General features: G+C 44.0%; 1 long non-coding RNA gene across 1 annotated transcript in view; it reads right to left on the bottom strand.

Annotated features, from left to right (window-relative positions):
* Nucleotides 1–314: 314 nt before the first annotated feature.
* Nucleotides 315–13,925, bottom strand: part of LOC147100367 (uncharacterized) — a 92,772-nt gene continuing 79,161 nt past the window's right edge. The window contains exon 3 of the long non-coding RNA XR_015073722.1: nt 315–3,827. This is a non-coding gene — a long non-coding RNA (uncharacterized LOC147100367). The remainder of the gene's footprint in view (nt 3,828–13,925) is intronic.

The raw sequence follows: 13,925 nt of genomic DNA, 5'->3' as shown, positions 1-13,925 counted from the left end.
GGCCTAATGCCGGTTTCGGGCATGGGCACTGCATGCCAAATGTTTGAGCTTTACCAATATGGCAGGGGGCGCACTGCAGGCTTATAATGAGTGTGCGTTTCCTGCCCATCATATTGGTGCCTGAAACAGGCACTGCACAGCCAAATTTCAAAGCCGCAGAGGTTTAACGTGCAGAGCGATACCATTTAGCCCATCGCACTTGCTCCGGTTCTCCTTTTAATCCCATTCTCCTGCCCTTTCTCCAATAGCCTTTTAAATTTTTCTTTCACAATTATTGTATTTATCCACTTATCTTTTAAAAGCTATTATGGATTTTGTTTCTGGTAGAGCATTCCATGTCTTAACAACTCCTATCATATAAAAAAAAATTCCCCATAACCTCTCACTTTATTCTCTTGGTGATCTTAAATTTATGTCCTTTGATTCTTTTACCAATGGAAATAGTTTTACTCTACGTTATAAAAAATCCCTCATAATTTTGAGCACATCTATCAGATCTCCTAACCTACTCTATGCTGGTGTAAGGATTGCCAGTTTCTCTCGTCTCTTGCCATAACTAAAGCCTTTCATTCCTGGTATTGTGAGTATGTCTCTTCTGTACTCTCAATGGCCTTGACATCCTTCCTAAAGTATGATGCCAAGAACGGGACGTCATATTCTAATTCTGGCCGAATGAGAGATTTGTAAAGGTTTAACATTGCCACTTTGCTATTGTATTTGATGTCCCTCCTTATAAAATCTAGGATCTCTTGTACATTTATTTTTACAGCTTTATCAATTTGTTCTGCCACTTTTAAAGATTTGTGTATCTGAACCCTTGTCTTTGTGCTCTTCTATTCATTTAAATTTGATAATCTATTGTAAATTTCATCTCCTGATTTTTCTTCTCAAAATGTATCATCACACATTGCTTCCCATTAAATTTCATCTGACAGCTGTAATTCCAGCTTTATCTGCACGGAACCATATTTAAAAATAAAAAAGAATCATCAAAGATTGCCTGTAATTATCCCCTTGGTATAAACGCAATGCTCCGGAGCTGAGGATTTTGTGGGTATTAGGGTGATGTAGTTCTAAATAATTCAGACAAGTTTCTGCAGGCCCCTTTTTTATTTTCAGGGTTTTAGTTGAAATCCCAATACAATGTCCACAGAGGAACAACTGCACCCACAAGGTTCACATGCACATTATTTATTATTTGCATTGAAAAAGAAAATGAAATCCATTGCAATGCCTCACTCCATTGCACAACAGTCGCAGCCAGAGATGATTATATCTGAGGCATCAGCCCCTAAAGCCACACAAGGAAAGAGATTAGAGTTGAGGAAAGAAAGGAGAAAAGCAGTTCCAGAAAGATTACGACCCACCCTCTTCAAGGCACAAGTAAGGAGTGTGATGGAATACTCTCCACTTGTCTGATGAGTGCAGCTCTAACATCACTCAAGAAGCGCGACACCATCCAGGACAAAGCAGCCCATTTGATTGGCACCCTATCCACCACCTTAAACATTCACTCCCGCCACCACTGGCGTACCATGGCTGCAGTGTGTACCATCTACAAGATGCACTGCAGCAACTCGCCAAGGCTTCTTCGGCAGCACCTCCCAAACCCATGACCACTTCCACCTAGAAGGACAAGGGCAGCAGGCGCATGGGAACACCACCACCTCCAAGTTCCCCTCCAAGTCACACACCATCCTGACTTGGAAGTATATCGCTGTTCCTTCATCGTCGCTGGGTCAAAATCCTGGAACTCCCTCCCTAATAGCACTGTGGGAGTACCTTCACCACACGGACTGCAGCGGTTCAAAAAGGCGGCTCACCGCCACCTTAAGGGCAATTATGGATGGGCAATAAATGCTGGCCTTGCCAGCGACACCCACATCCCATGAAATAATTTTTTTAAAACTACAGTCCCTACATAGCACACATGCTTATGTAACTGGTAGCTACCTTCCGGGTGAAACTCCCCCACGGTGAACAGCATCCCCCCACCCCCCCAGGTGAAACTCCACTTTGTCTACCATGTTTGGAACCATATTTTAAGAATGGAGGCTATATCTTTCCCTTATTGAAATGGAGCAAATATATAAATCAAATCTACCAGTCTTTGGATGCAGACAACTGCTACACCTAGGTCCAGAATAACTGACATACGCAAATGCAAGTTACGGTCTGATTTAAATAGATTGCTCGTTAATCGATTTAATCTCTGAGGGTCATAATCTGGTAGTTCTTGATCACAGAATAAGTTCAAAAGATATGAAAGAATTCACCAGCTCCTCCACATTCTCGCCAATGGGTTTTGAGGAACTGATGGATAGCACCATTTTGAAATTGTTGTCGTGCAAAATCTTCAGTTATTTCTATGAAGCATATTGCTTACGGTAACAATATTTACTGCAAGGCATATTCTCACTCACTCTGTTTCTTTCAAATGATGTGTGCTATCCTTACCCCATGCAGGCTAGACTGGGTCCTGACGAAGGGTTTCGACCTGAAACATTGACTCTATTTCTCTCTCCACGGATGTTGCCTGGCCTGCTGAGTTTTTCCAGCATTTTCTGTTGTTATTTTAGACTGGGTTGGTGTTCACTAGATTTAACTATAATAATGTCAGAGGTAAAGAAAACTTGTCCATGGAGGAGGTTAATGATAAAAAGTGCTGCCAAAAAGTGCTAGGAATCAGAACAAAATTGGTGCTTTGAAGATGAAAATCATGTTGTAATAATCAGTACCTGTTCTAGAATCTGGTACAAACATGTTAGGCTTTTATCATGCCACAAACTGAACTCACTGTAGCTGAAAGGAGATGTGGACACTGCCATAAAGGAGAATTGGCAGAAAATTCCAAAAAGGCATGAAACCTAGGAATGCACTAACCAAGGACAAAGAAATGATAGCATGGAGACTGGGGACAAACTCTCTCTTTCCTCAAAATTCGATTTTTAGACCAGGTTTGCCCAACAGCTCCCCTATTCCCTGCTCTACCCACCCATCGTGGGGGGATGGCTTAACAGCACCCAAGAACGATCCATAACATCAACATGAAGGATCTGAGCAAATAAGAGTCAGCCTGACCCATCAAATGCTCATGTTTACCAGCATCGCTTCTGACTGACCACAGATCCCTGCTGTGGCTCAAAATGCCTTGAATCACCATCTTTCCCCATTTCAAAAACATAAAATAAATCAGGATTAGTGCTTTTATTAAAAAATAGATCCCTAGCTGAAAACAGACAAGTTTCATTTCCCATTAAAGGCTGGTTTCCCCTCCATGCAAATCTGTAAAAATAAACAAACAAAACTTGACACTAAGGAGGGCACAAGGCTAACTTCGTGTTTCATAATGCAAATAATCACAAGTGCCAGCAACAGGGACAACATAGCTATACCCTGTGAGAAGAGACTCTAAATGGCGCAGCTTACTGGAAAGGTTAGCAGGTGGAAGGGTTGATAAGACAGGATGAAGGCTATGATGGCACCAAAGCTGATTGCGAATGTGTGTGGGCATTGCAATTTTTCATCTAAAGTAGGTCATTGTGCAATTTTATTCAAAACTATTCTATTCCCTTTTTGAATTCAAAAAAAATATTTCAACATTTAGCTGCAGCATATTATCTCATCACTGGAAGAAAAATGTTTACATTCTTCATCTTTGAAAAATTGCCTAACAAGAAGTCGGGAATCCACTTCCCCCAGTCTTGCTGGCCATGGCATCATTCCAGTCAGGGCTGCAAGCTGCACATTTAAATTGTGCGCACTCCTTCCAAATACTTCCTTCCCCTCCTCAGCCAACCAGTGCTGCATTTTTGGGGGATGCTCCCCTAGAAAAAAACATTGAATTTTTATATTCAAGTGCTGTATTTTTGTTCGTTAAAAAACATTTATATTTGACAACTGATTTGGCCATTGTACACTGTGAACCAGAATTCCTGATTTAGTGAGAATTGCTGCCCACAGAATGCAACAGCAAAATTCACTTACAGCAGCAACAGGAATTATTTAAGACCATTGCTGAGGATGGCAGGGGCGGGGGAGGGCGCTGCAGACGAGGAGGAGGCCTGGTGCATGCCGATTTTCGTTCTCGAACACGGACACACAGGTTGTGCAAAGGCCCCAAACCCAGAGGGGAGTCTTGCTGAGTTTCCTCTATAATGTGAGGTTACTGCGCAGCTGGTACAGCAGCAAATGGTTATGAGAAATAAACATGCCATAGAAAATAATAAGAAACTCCAGGCATTGAGCAAATAGCATTTAATACACAGAACACTCCGGAGAAAAGCAATTGAAAAAGGAGCTCCATTTGCGGAAGACAACCATTTACTGCTTTGGAGAGATCACAAGAACATTATGGTTTGCTACTGCAATCTAAGATTTACCGACCAACTATAAATTCCATTATAGGGCAGGCTTATTTAAAATGGAAAAAATTGTAGAAAAAAATGAGTATAGGAAAAAAATCAGCAAGAACTCCGTAGTTAGCCTGAACCAAAATCAACTCTTAAACAAACATCCTGCTGATGCTTCCACCATCAACGATATACACTGAACACCAGATCAAGGTTCCAGGGTAGAGCATTATTGTACTCGACTTATCAGACGCAAAAGTGTAGTGATTAAACTAAAAACAACATTGCGTATATTTTTGAAACCTTGCATTTTAATGAAAGGAAAGAAAGGAATTTAAACAAAAAGGTAGATGTTGGGCAGTTACTGGCAATGTAAAGTACCCCGTCACCTCATACACCCAGCCCTCTTTTAATCTGCGCTAATAAAAAAAAAGTCGGTAAAATAACCTTCCTTGTAAGTGAAGGTTGATTTGGCTATGATAAATTGACCCTTAGTGTTAGGGGATTAAATACGTGGGGTTACGGGGATAGGGTGGGATATGTGTCAGTGCAGGCTCGATGGGCCGAAATGGCCTCTATCTGCACTGTGGGGATTCTGTGATTCTGTGTGATGGAGTTAAATGTAATAGAATTTCACCAGCTCATTTGAGACTTGCCCGTTCAGATCCTCAGGCTAATCATAAAGATGGTCATTGGATGGCATCTATGGGCCCAGTCAACAAATACTTCTAAAGAAAAAGAGAGACTGAATTCATATAATGCCTTGCAAATCTTCAGGATGCCTCAAAGTGCTTCACAGCCAATAAATTACTTTTGGAAAAAAGTCGCTGTTGTTAAGTAGGCAAACGGGGCAGCCAGTTTGAGCTCAGCAAGGTTCCACAAACAACACGGAGATAAATGACTTGATAATCTGGTTTGGTTGAGGAATCAATATTGGCCAGGACATCAGGAGCATCAAAGGTCTACGAAGCTCATAGCTGCAGTGCAATAAATGAATTGAGGGAAGAAAGAGCACACAGAGGCTTTAAGCCAAGAGCACATAGCCGAGAAAGATGGTTTAATGAACATCGCGCACCAAATATGTGATTTATTTCCAAGAGTCTGTCCTGTGCGATTTATTAATTACAGCACCCATGATTCCCCCAAATGTTGAGTTATTGATTTCAGCCACACTGTCATAGTGAATGTCAGGCGGTGGTCGGCCAGTTCTCCAGAAGAAAGGAAAATTCAAAAGTATAGCCATTCTTGTCACTCTCACACAGCTCCCAGCAACCAGTTCCATAGTTGCATTGGTAGAGTTCTGCAGCAGGATGCCAATTCATCTGTCAGCATGGTAGGTCATGCAGCACAGAGAAACAAACAGAAAAGGGTAGAAGAGAAAATATATCTACCATTTAAAAAAAAAATAATTTGCAACACAGTAGAAGAATTTGAAAATGACTCTTGGCATAGTTAGACATCGGTGGGCGAACCTCCGAGTGAACCTATGTTTTCCTACACTTGCTTTCTCTTTTAAAACCCAATAAACTTGAGACTTTCAAACAAATTTCAGCCAGCCGCAAATACTGTGACAGAATGATCTTGTGACAAAAGGCAATGAACTCTCTTCAATGCTATGCTTCAGTCAGATAAAAAAAAATCCACTCTGAAATTGATTATGCAAGTGAAGTGCTGAAAAAAGATTTGATTTAAGAGATGGATATTGCTGATGTCTCCTGTCTGGTTAGTATTTGTCTGGAGCCCAAAATTTCCCTTTAATATCATGGTTTCCATAAAATCCCTAAGTCATTTCATCGCAAATAACTGTTTCTTTAAACTAAACCTGAAGCATGTAACGGTAAGACATATTTCATTTGAAGGGCCACTGTTGCTGCATCAGAAAGTTTTGGGGGAAGCGCATTTCCTATAACAATCAGGACAGCCTGCTCCCAAAATTCTGCGCACTCGACCACATTGGTAAGGTTGTGCCTGAATTAGCAAAACGTAATGTTTGCTCGTTCACATTTTTAGATTGCTTCTTAGTGAAAGTTTAGTGTTAGGCCCAATCATAACACAACTGCATCACCAACTTGTGTAAATCTGGCAATTGGTCTTGCAAAACACTTTACCAAATGACAATGTCCCTATAGGCGTTTGCTAAGTGGACAATAAAGCAGAATAAAAGAAAATAAATAACTTGCATTTCATTTATATAGTACCTTTCACATCCTCAGGACGTCCCAAAGTACTTCACGGCCAGTGAGGTACTTTTGAAGTGTAATCACTGTTGTAATACAATGAGAAACATCCCCCCAAAAAATACAATGGCCTGTAATTTCCGATAGGAGGCTTCCTGCGCGCGGATGCCTCCTTTTGGGAAAAAATCTACGCTGTTACCTGAGGGCTCCCGAGGTCCAGACACTTCCGATCCTGGGCTTCTCCACAGTCGAAATGCGCAGGGCCCATGTATCCCAGGGGCACAGGAGGTTCGCAAGTGTCCCTGGGATCACGTGGGCCATGTGGAGCCAATCAAAGAAGGGAATCTCCCTTCATACACTTGACAGATAGACCTGTCAAAAGTATGAATGGGGATCACTGAAAAAAAGACACTAAAACATTAAATAAATGTTTAAAAAACCATCACATTTTTAAAATGAGTTAAAATTACGTTAAATTAAATATTTTAAACAAAAATTTAATTTTTTGAAAAAAATTAAAGTTTTTTACGGGGCTAAAAATAAACTTACCTTTTTTTAAAAAGTATTTTAAAATTTATAAATGAGTGAAAAAAATATATATTTTTTTACTTTTTTAAACTCTTATGCTGGTAAAAGCAGGCCTTACGTCTGCTTTTACCAGGCGTACGATTAAGGGATTTCAGCGGGCAGAGGTTCTGCAGAAAGCGGAACTCCCCCCCCCCGCAGAGGCCCTTCTCCAGGGCAGGCGTCTGATCTGTCAAGAGAATTCTTCAGATCGGAAATGCCGGTTTTCAGCGTATGCACTTCACATGCCTGAAATCGGCATTTCCGATGTCCCTATGAGTGTGTTCACAGCTCGTACATACCCATAGGCATCGGAAAATACGGGCCAATGTTTGTGCTGTAGTAGAACATGGGAACTGGAGTCATTACAAGGCAGTTCACGGATTAGGGAACGCATGCTGCATTTATAGTGGGTTCCTGATGCCTGGAAGCTTTGTACTTCAGACCAGTTATATTGGCTCTGCCTTTTCCTTTTTGCCACATGGAATCTGTTCCCAAATGTCATGCAAAATTACATACTAGTGACACATTTTGGACAGAAACTCTCAAGCTAAAACCAGCCTGCAGTTTCCTGCAGTCCATTCTGGCTAAACAAAACAAACACATATGCTTCCTACCCTGTGACAGGAAGATAAATGAAATGATACCAAGTATGTTGAGTGATATGTTTTTCAGAATTAGAGCTTTTAATGTCACGGCAACACTTCACCACTTGTTCGCCATTCAATTGTGCAAGAGCAGTAGGATGGGTATTGCAGGGCATGGCTTTCGTACAAATAAACTCTAGCAGCACCTCAGCCACTGTAATAATATTGGTATCTTCTGCATACCAATATACTGCAAATATATCTGCTCATCAAGGAGGGAAGGCGAAGAGAAGAACAACGTAAACTTGAGGTCATCCAAAACTCTGCTTCCCGTGTCCTAACTCACACCAAGTCCCATTCACCCATCACCCCAGTGCTCGCTGACCTACAGTGGCTGCCGGTTAAGCAACGCCTTCATTTTAAAATTCATATCCTTGTTTTCAACTCCTTCCATGGCCTCGCCCCTTCCGATCTCTGTAATCTCCTCCAGCCCCACAACCCCACCCCGCCCCACGAGATATCTCGCTCCTCTAATTCTGCCCTCTTGAGCATCCCTGATTATAATTGCTCAACCATTGGTGGCCGTGCTGCCAAGGCCCTAAGTTCTGGAATTCCCTCCCTAAACCTCTCTGCCTCTCTTTCCTCCTTTAAGATGCTGCTTAAAACCTACCTCTTTGACCAAGCTTTTGGTCACCTGCCCTAATTTCTCCTTGTGTGGCTCAGTGTCAAATTTTGTTCGGTAACGGTCCTGTGAAGTGCCTTGGGACATTTTATTACATTGAAGGCTTTATGTAAGTTGTTGTTGTTGTGACACATTGCTCACAGACCTCAAAATTGCATTTGCATCACTGATTGTGGTGTAACTGCAATTCTGCAAGGCCTAGAAACTCTTGCTCCTCATTCCATTCCACGAGGGCCCGGAATCCCTGAAGTGTTGCAGCAGTTCTCGGGCACAGTGGTTAGCACTGTTGCCTCACAGCGCCAGGGACCCGGGTTCAAATCCGGCCTCAGGCAACTGTCTGTGTGGAGTTTGCACATTCTCTCCGTGTTTGCGTGGGTTTCCTCCGGGTGCTCCGGTTTCCTCCCACAGTCCAAAGATGTGCGGGTTAGGTTGATTGGCTGTGATAAATTGACCCTTAGTGTTAGGAGGATTAAATACGTGGGGTTACGGGGATAGGGTGGGATATGTGTTGGTGTAGGGGTTACGGGGATCGGGTGGGATATGTGTCGGTGCAGGCTCGATGGGCCGAAATGGCCTCTATCTGCACTGTGGGGTTTCTGTGATTCTGAGGTGCGTCATGCAGAAGCCAGGCGGACAGAGGAAAACCTAAATTTCATGTGTCTGAATTGAATAGCACTTTTTTTCCCAGCCACATTAACAGCAGTCAAGGAGAGGGCCATGACCCCGACAATCGCTCCCTTCTATGTGGAGGAAACCTAATGGCAAGCGATCTACCGAAAGAAGAAAAATAAGAGGAAACTAACATATCCAAGAAAAGCAAACAGACTTTGTGACGTTTTTCATGTATTTCTCTATCCGTTCTCAGAACCTGTGTCATTTCCCCCACTTGCTCAGCTGGGAATTATTACAAAAAATTTTGAGATGCATTTAGATGGCCATCAATAAAATACCTTATAGAAAGTACGGCAAAGCCATCTTTCTCAGCTGCCTCACTCGCAGTAGAATTCATTAATCTGGCTAGTCCAGGACTAATGAGAAGTGAAAAAAGGAAACTGGTTTGCTTTTTAAATGCTTTTAAAAGGTCCTGTTTGCAAATAAAGTATACAGAAAAATGCACACCTTTTTTCTGAGACTCACTACCTGCTGGGGATACTGAGAATCCGACAACAGAATACAGAACCCTCAGTCCTGCAGAATGACCCCACTTTTATGATGTCAAGTACACAGTCAGTCATCATCATCATAAATAAACTACAAACGCTGGAAATCCAAAATAAAAACACCATCAGTCACGGCAGGCAAGGGGAGGGAAGGAAGTGGTGCAGTACACTGGCAAGCTGTGCATGGAACTGTTCTCCACATGGTGACTTCCCAATCTCTGCTGGGCTCTCGGGACGTCACTAAGTGGGAGGGAGTCAGAGGGAGAGTCATGCCTACTGCTCTTGTAGATCTAAGTTGCTGATCCAGAATGTTTTTGGGGATGTAGTGTATGTAACCTGTACCACCTTAAGAGACTACCTTAAGGTGATGAACTACTTTCTGATGGCTCCTGTATATTGTAGTACCGGTGGTGACCACACCGGTATATAAACCCTGTGGAGCAGTTTGTATTTCAGTTCAGCCCTGACCCTCAATTACTAAAGACCTGTTTAAGTATTCTGTTGTCTGTGTCCAGTTATTCAGCATAACTACATTTGGAAAACACAAACTCAACAGTGGCGACGAGTCTGATCGTACCTAGCGGCAGTTTTGCATCCAAGGAAGCTTCGTCCTCAGAACGGGCGTCGAAAAGGGGCATCCGCCCTCATCATCCTGCTGAGCACCGCATCGCACGGGAGGCATCGAGAACCCGGTTTGGATTTGCTGGCCACGAAGTCCACCATCAGCAACAGGCAGTGATCATCCCTTCTACGACAGCGGCGGGTAAGCCCGATCTAGCGACACGGAGAGAAAGTCGGCCGAGTTGTCAGTGGGAGAAGGGGAGGGAAACCGAAGAAAAGGGCGGAGAACACGACCGCAGCCGGTGAAAAGGGCCGGACTGCAATCGGGCAGAGACATGCAGCAGCCAGAAAAGCGTTAATGTCCACGAGGACCGCGGGAGCGGCGGGGAACAAGAGCAGCAGCGTCGGGGGAAATAAGGACCGCTGGGAGGCGAGAACGGCAACAGCGCGATAATCGCCATTTTAGTCGGCGGGGGAAGATAAGCGCGGGAAAAGCCGCCATTTTGGAAAAATAAATAAGATAAAGGAAACTCAACAAGATGCCAAAAACGGGTAACATCACTGCTTTTGATAGCAATGTAGAAGATTGGGCCACTTATGTGGAACGCGTTGAAGTTTACTGTACAGCGAATGAGGTACCGGCGGATAAGAAAGCACTAACCATATTAAACTCGATGGGTGCGAAGACGTACGGGTTATTAAGGCACCTTGTAACACCAGATAAACCGGTAGGAAAGAGTTTCGCTGAGATTGTTACTATCCTGCAAGAGCATTTAAACCCCACGCCGCTGCTGATAGCGGAACGATTTAAATTTTACAAAAGAATTCAGCTTAAAGAGGAAAGCAACGCTGAATTCTTAATCGAACTGCGCAAGTTATCAAAGTACTGTCAGTTCGGTACAGGACTAGCAGGCGCTCTGAGAGATAAGTTCGTGTGTGGGCTACTAAAGGAAGGAACCCAGAAGCGACTGCTAGAGGAAAAGGATCTTACGCTGGACAAAGCTTTCAGCATTGCAGCATCGCACGAGGCAGCAGCACAAGGCACTGCGGAAATGCAGCAAAGACCATCGGAATTCAGCACCAATGAAATGGCATTGGGTGCAGCAAAGTGTTATCGTTGCGGAAGGACAACGCATGATCAGAACCAGTGCTGGTTCAAAGATAAAGAATGCAGGAAATGTGGCAGACTTGGTCACATAGCGAAAGTATGCCGGTCAGGAAAGAAGACCAGCAACAAAAAGTTGCCGCAGGAGAAGTACAAGAAAGTACACAAGGTGACAGAACAGTTCGGATGAACAAAAGACGGATTCAGACTCCAGCAGTAAGGAACTGGGTTGTCTAAAAATACATAATGTGGGTAACACAGCAGACCATCAAACTATCTGGGTCATGCTTCGGATAGCAGGAGTCCAAGTGAAGATGGAATTGGACACTGGATCAGCATTGACGGTCATGAATAAGCAAGAGTACAACAAAAGGTTATTCTCACACATTCCCGAGGGATACGGAGATTGTATTGAAAACATACACGGGGCAAAGAGTATACCCCATCGGAAAGATAAAGGTAAAGGTGGTCTACAATGGTAAAGAAAGTCAGGGAATGGACTTGTATGTGTTACCTGAGGGAGGTCCACCACTACTGGGACGGGAATGGATCCGGAGAATAAATATGGACTGGCATTCCTTACAAGCACTAACTGTAGATTCCTGTAAAGAGGACGATGTCAAACCTAAACGACTGTCCAAAATATTGGACGATGCTAAGGAGGTGTTCCAACAGGGACTGGGAACACTGAAAGGAATTACGGCAAACATCAAGGTTGAAGAACATGCAAACCCAAAATTTTTCAAAGCCAGACCGGTACCTTATGCGATACGACCTGCTGTGGAAGCAGAGCTGGAAGGGCTAGAACGTTCAGGGGTACTGTCAAAGGTGGACTGGAGCGAATGGGCCACGCCCATTGTTCCCGTCATGAAGCGTTCGTTGAGCAACAAGCCGGGGGAACCTGGGAAGGTTCGCATCTGTGGCGATTTCAAGATCACTGTTAATCCGGTTCTTCACACGGTGCAATATCCGCTTCCGCGGATTGAGGATATCTTCGCTTCGCTGTCTGGCGGGAAACACTTCACACACTTCACCAAGATAGACCTGGCGCAGGCGTACTTACAGATGGAAGTGGATGAAGCGTCACGCCAGTATCTCACGATCAACACACATAAGGGCTTATATCGGTATAATAGACTGGTTTTTGGAGTGGCATCGGCTCCAGCGATTTGGCAAAGGGCCATGGAGCAGGTATTACAGGGAATTCCAGGCACACAATGCTACCTGGACGACATTCTGATTACAGGAGATGATGATAAGAAACACCTCGCGAATTTGGAGCAGGTGCTCACCAGATTGAAAGAATATGGACTCGGAGTTAATCGCCAGAAATGTGAGTTCTTTCAGAAGCGAATCTCGTACTGCGGTCACGTCATTGACCAGGAGGGGCTTCATAAGTCACCTGACAAGATCGAAGCTGTTGTGAAAGCTCCCGCTCCGGAAAATGTATCCCAGTTGAGGTCGTTCCTTGGGTTGATTAACTATTACCACAAGTTTCTTCCAAATTTATCCATGGTGTTACACCCGCTGAACACTCTTTTGCAAATGGGAGTACCATGGAAGTGGAGCGAGGACTGTAAGCGGGCTTTTCAAAAAAGCAAGGCACTGATCACCTCTAAGGAAGTGTTGGCTCACTTTAACCCAACGCTGCCTATTCGCTTAGCTTGTGATGCTTCTCCATATGGTATCGGAGCAGTGCTCTCACATAAGTTTCCAAATGGCTTGGAAAGGCCAGTCGCATTCGCATCCAGATCATTGACCTCCGCAGAGCGCAACTATGCTCAGATAGATAGGGAGGCTCTCAGCCTCGTGTGGGGAGTTAAGAAATTTAACCATTACCTGCAAGGCCAAAGGTTTACGCTGCTGACAGATCACCAGCCGTTGGTTTCCATCTTTAACCCTAAGAAGGGTGTTCCGGTTATGACGGCGCAGAGGCTTCAGAGATGGTCCCTTTTCCTAGGGGCACATCAATATGATATCGAATTCAAAGGTACAAAGCAACATGGTAATGCTGATGGGCTGTCGCGCCTGCCACTACCTACAGCGGAAGAGGCACCGGCAGTTGGCCCTGTCGAGATATTTCACTCGACCATCATCGAATGCTTGCCAGTCACCAATGAGAGTATTGAGAGAGAGACCAGAAACGACCCGACACTGTCTCGGGTCTACGATTTGACAGTGAAGGGATGGCCAACACATGGCGAACCACTGTTACCGGCATTCTCAGCCAGACGAGAGCAGCTGTCTGTCTGTCAAGGAACATTGATGTATGGAACAAGGGTGATTATTCCTCCTAAATTAAGGGAGAGAGTTCTGAAGGAACTGCATGAAGGTCATCTGGGGGGGAGTCAAGATGAAAGGCCTTGCTAGGGCTTGTGTGGTGGCCAGGTATCGACAAACAAATAGAGGATCTGACTAAAAGCTGCTCAGGGTGCCAAAAAGTTCAAAATGCACCTCCAATTGCACCGCTGCATCCGTGGGAATGGCCTTCAACCCCATGGCAACGTGTGCATATCGACTTTGCAGGTCCATTCATGGATTCCATGTTTTTGATAGCGGTAGACGCACATTCTAAATGGCCAGAAGTGATTAAGATGTCGACCACTACCTCTGAAAAGACGATCGCAGTTCTAAGAACCATATTTGCAAGGAATGGGCTGCCGGAACAAATATGTTCAGACAACGGACCACAGTTCGTGTCAGAAGAATTCCAGAAATTCATGAAGAAGAATGGGGT

Source organism: Somniosus microcephalus, chromosome 26 (assembly GCF_052327205.1).
Source record: "Somniosus microcephalus isolate GS21.2 chromosome 26, FLI_Smic_1.0, whole genome shotgun sequence".
Lineage (NCBI taxonomy): Eukaryota > Metazoa > Chordata > Chondrichthyes > Squaliformes > Somniosidae > Somniosus > Somniosus microcephalus.
The sequence above is the reverse complement of the archived record's forward strand: the minus strand, read 5'-3'. Positions and strand labels throughout refer to the sequence as shown.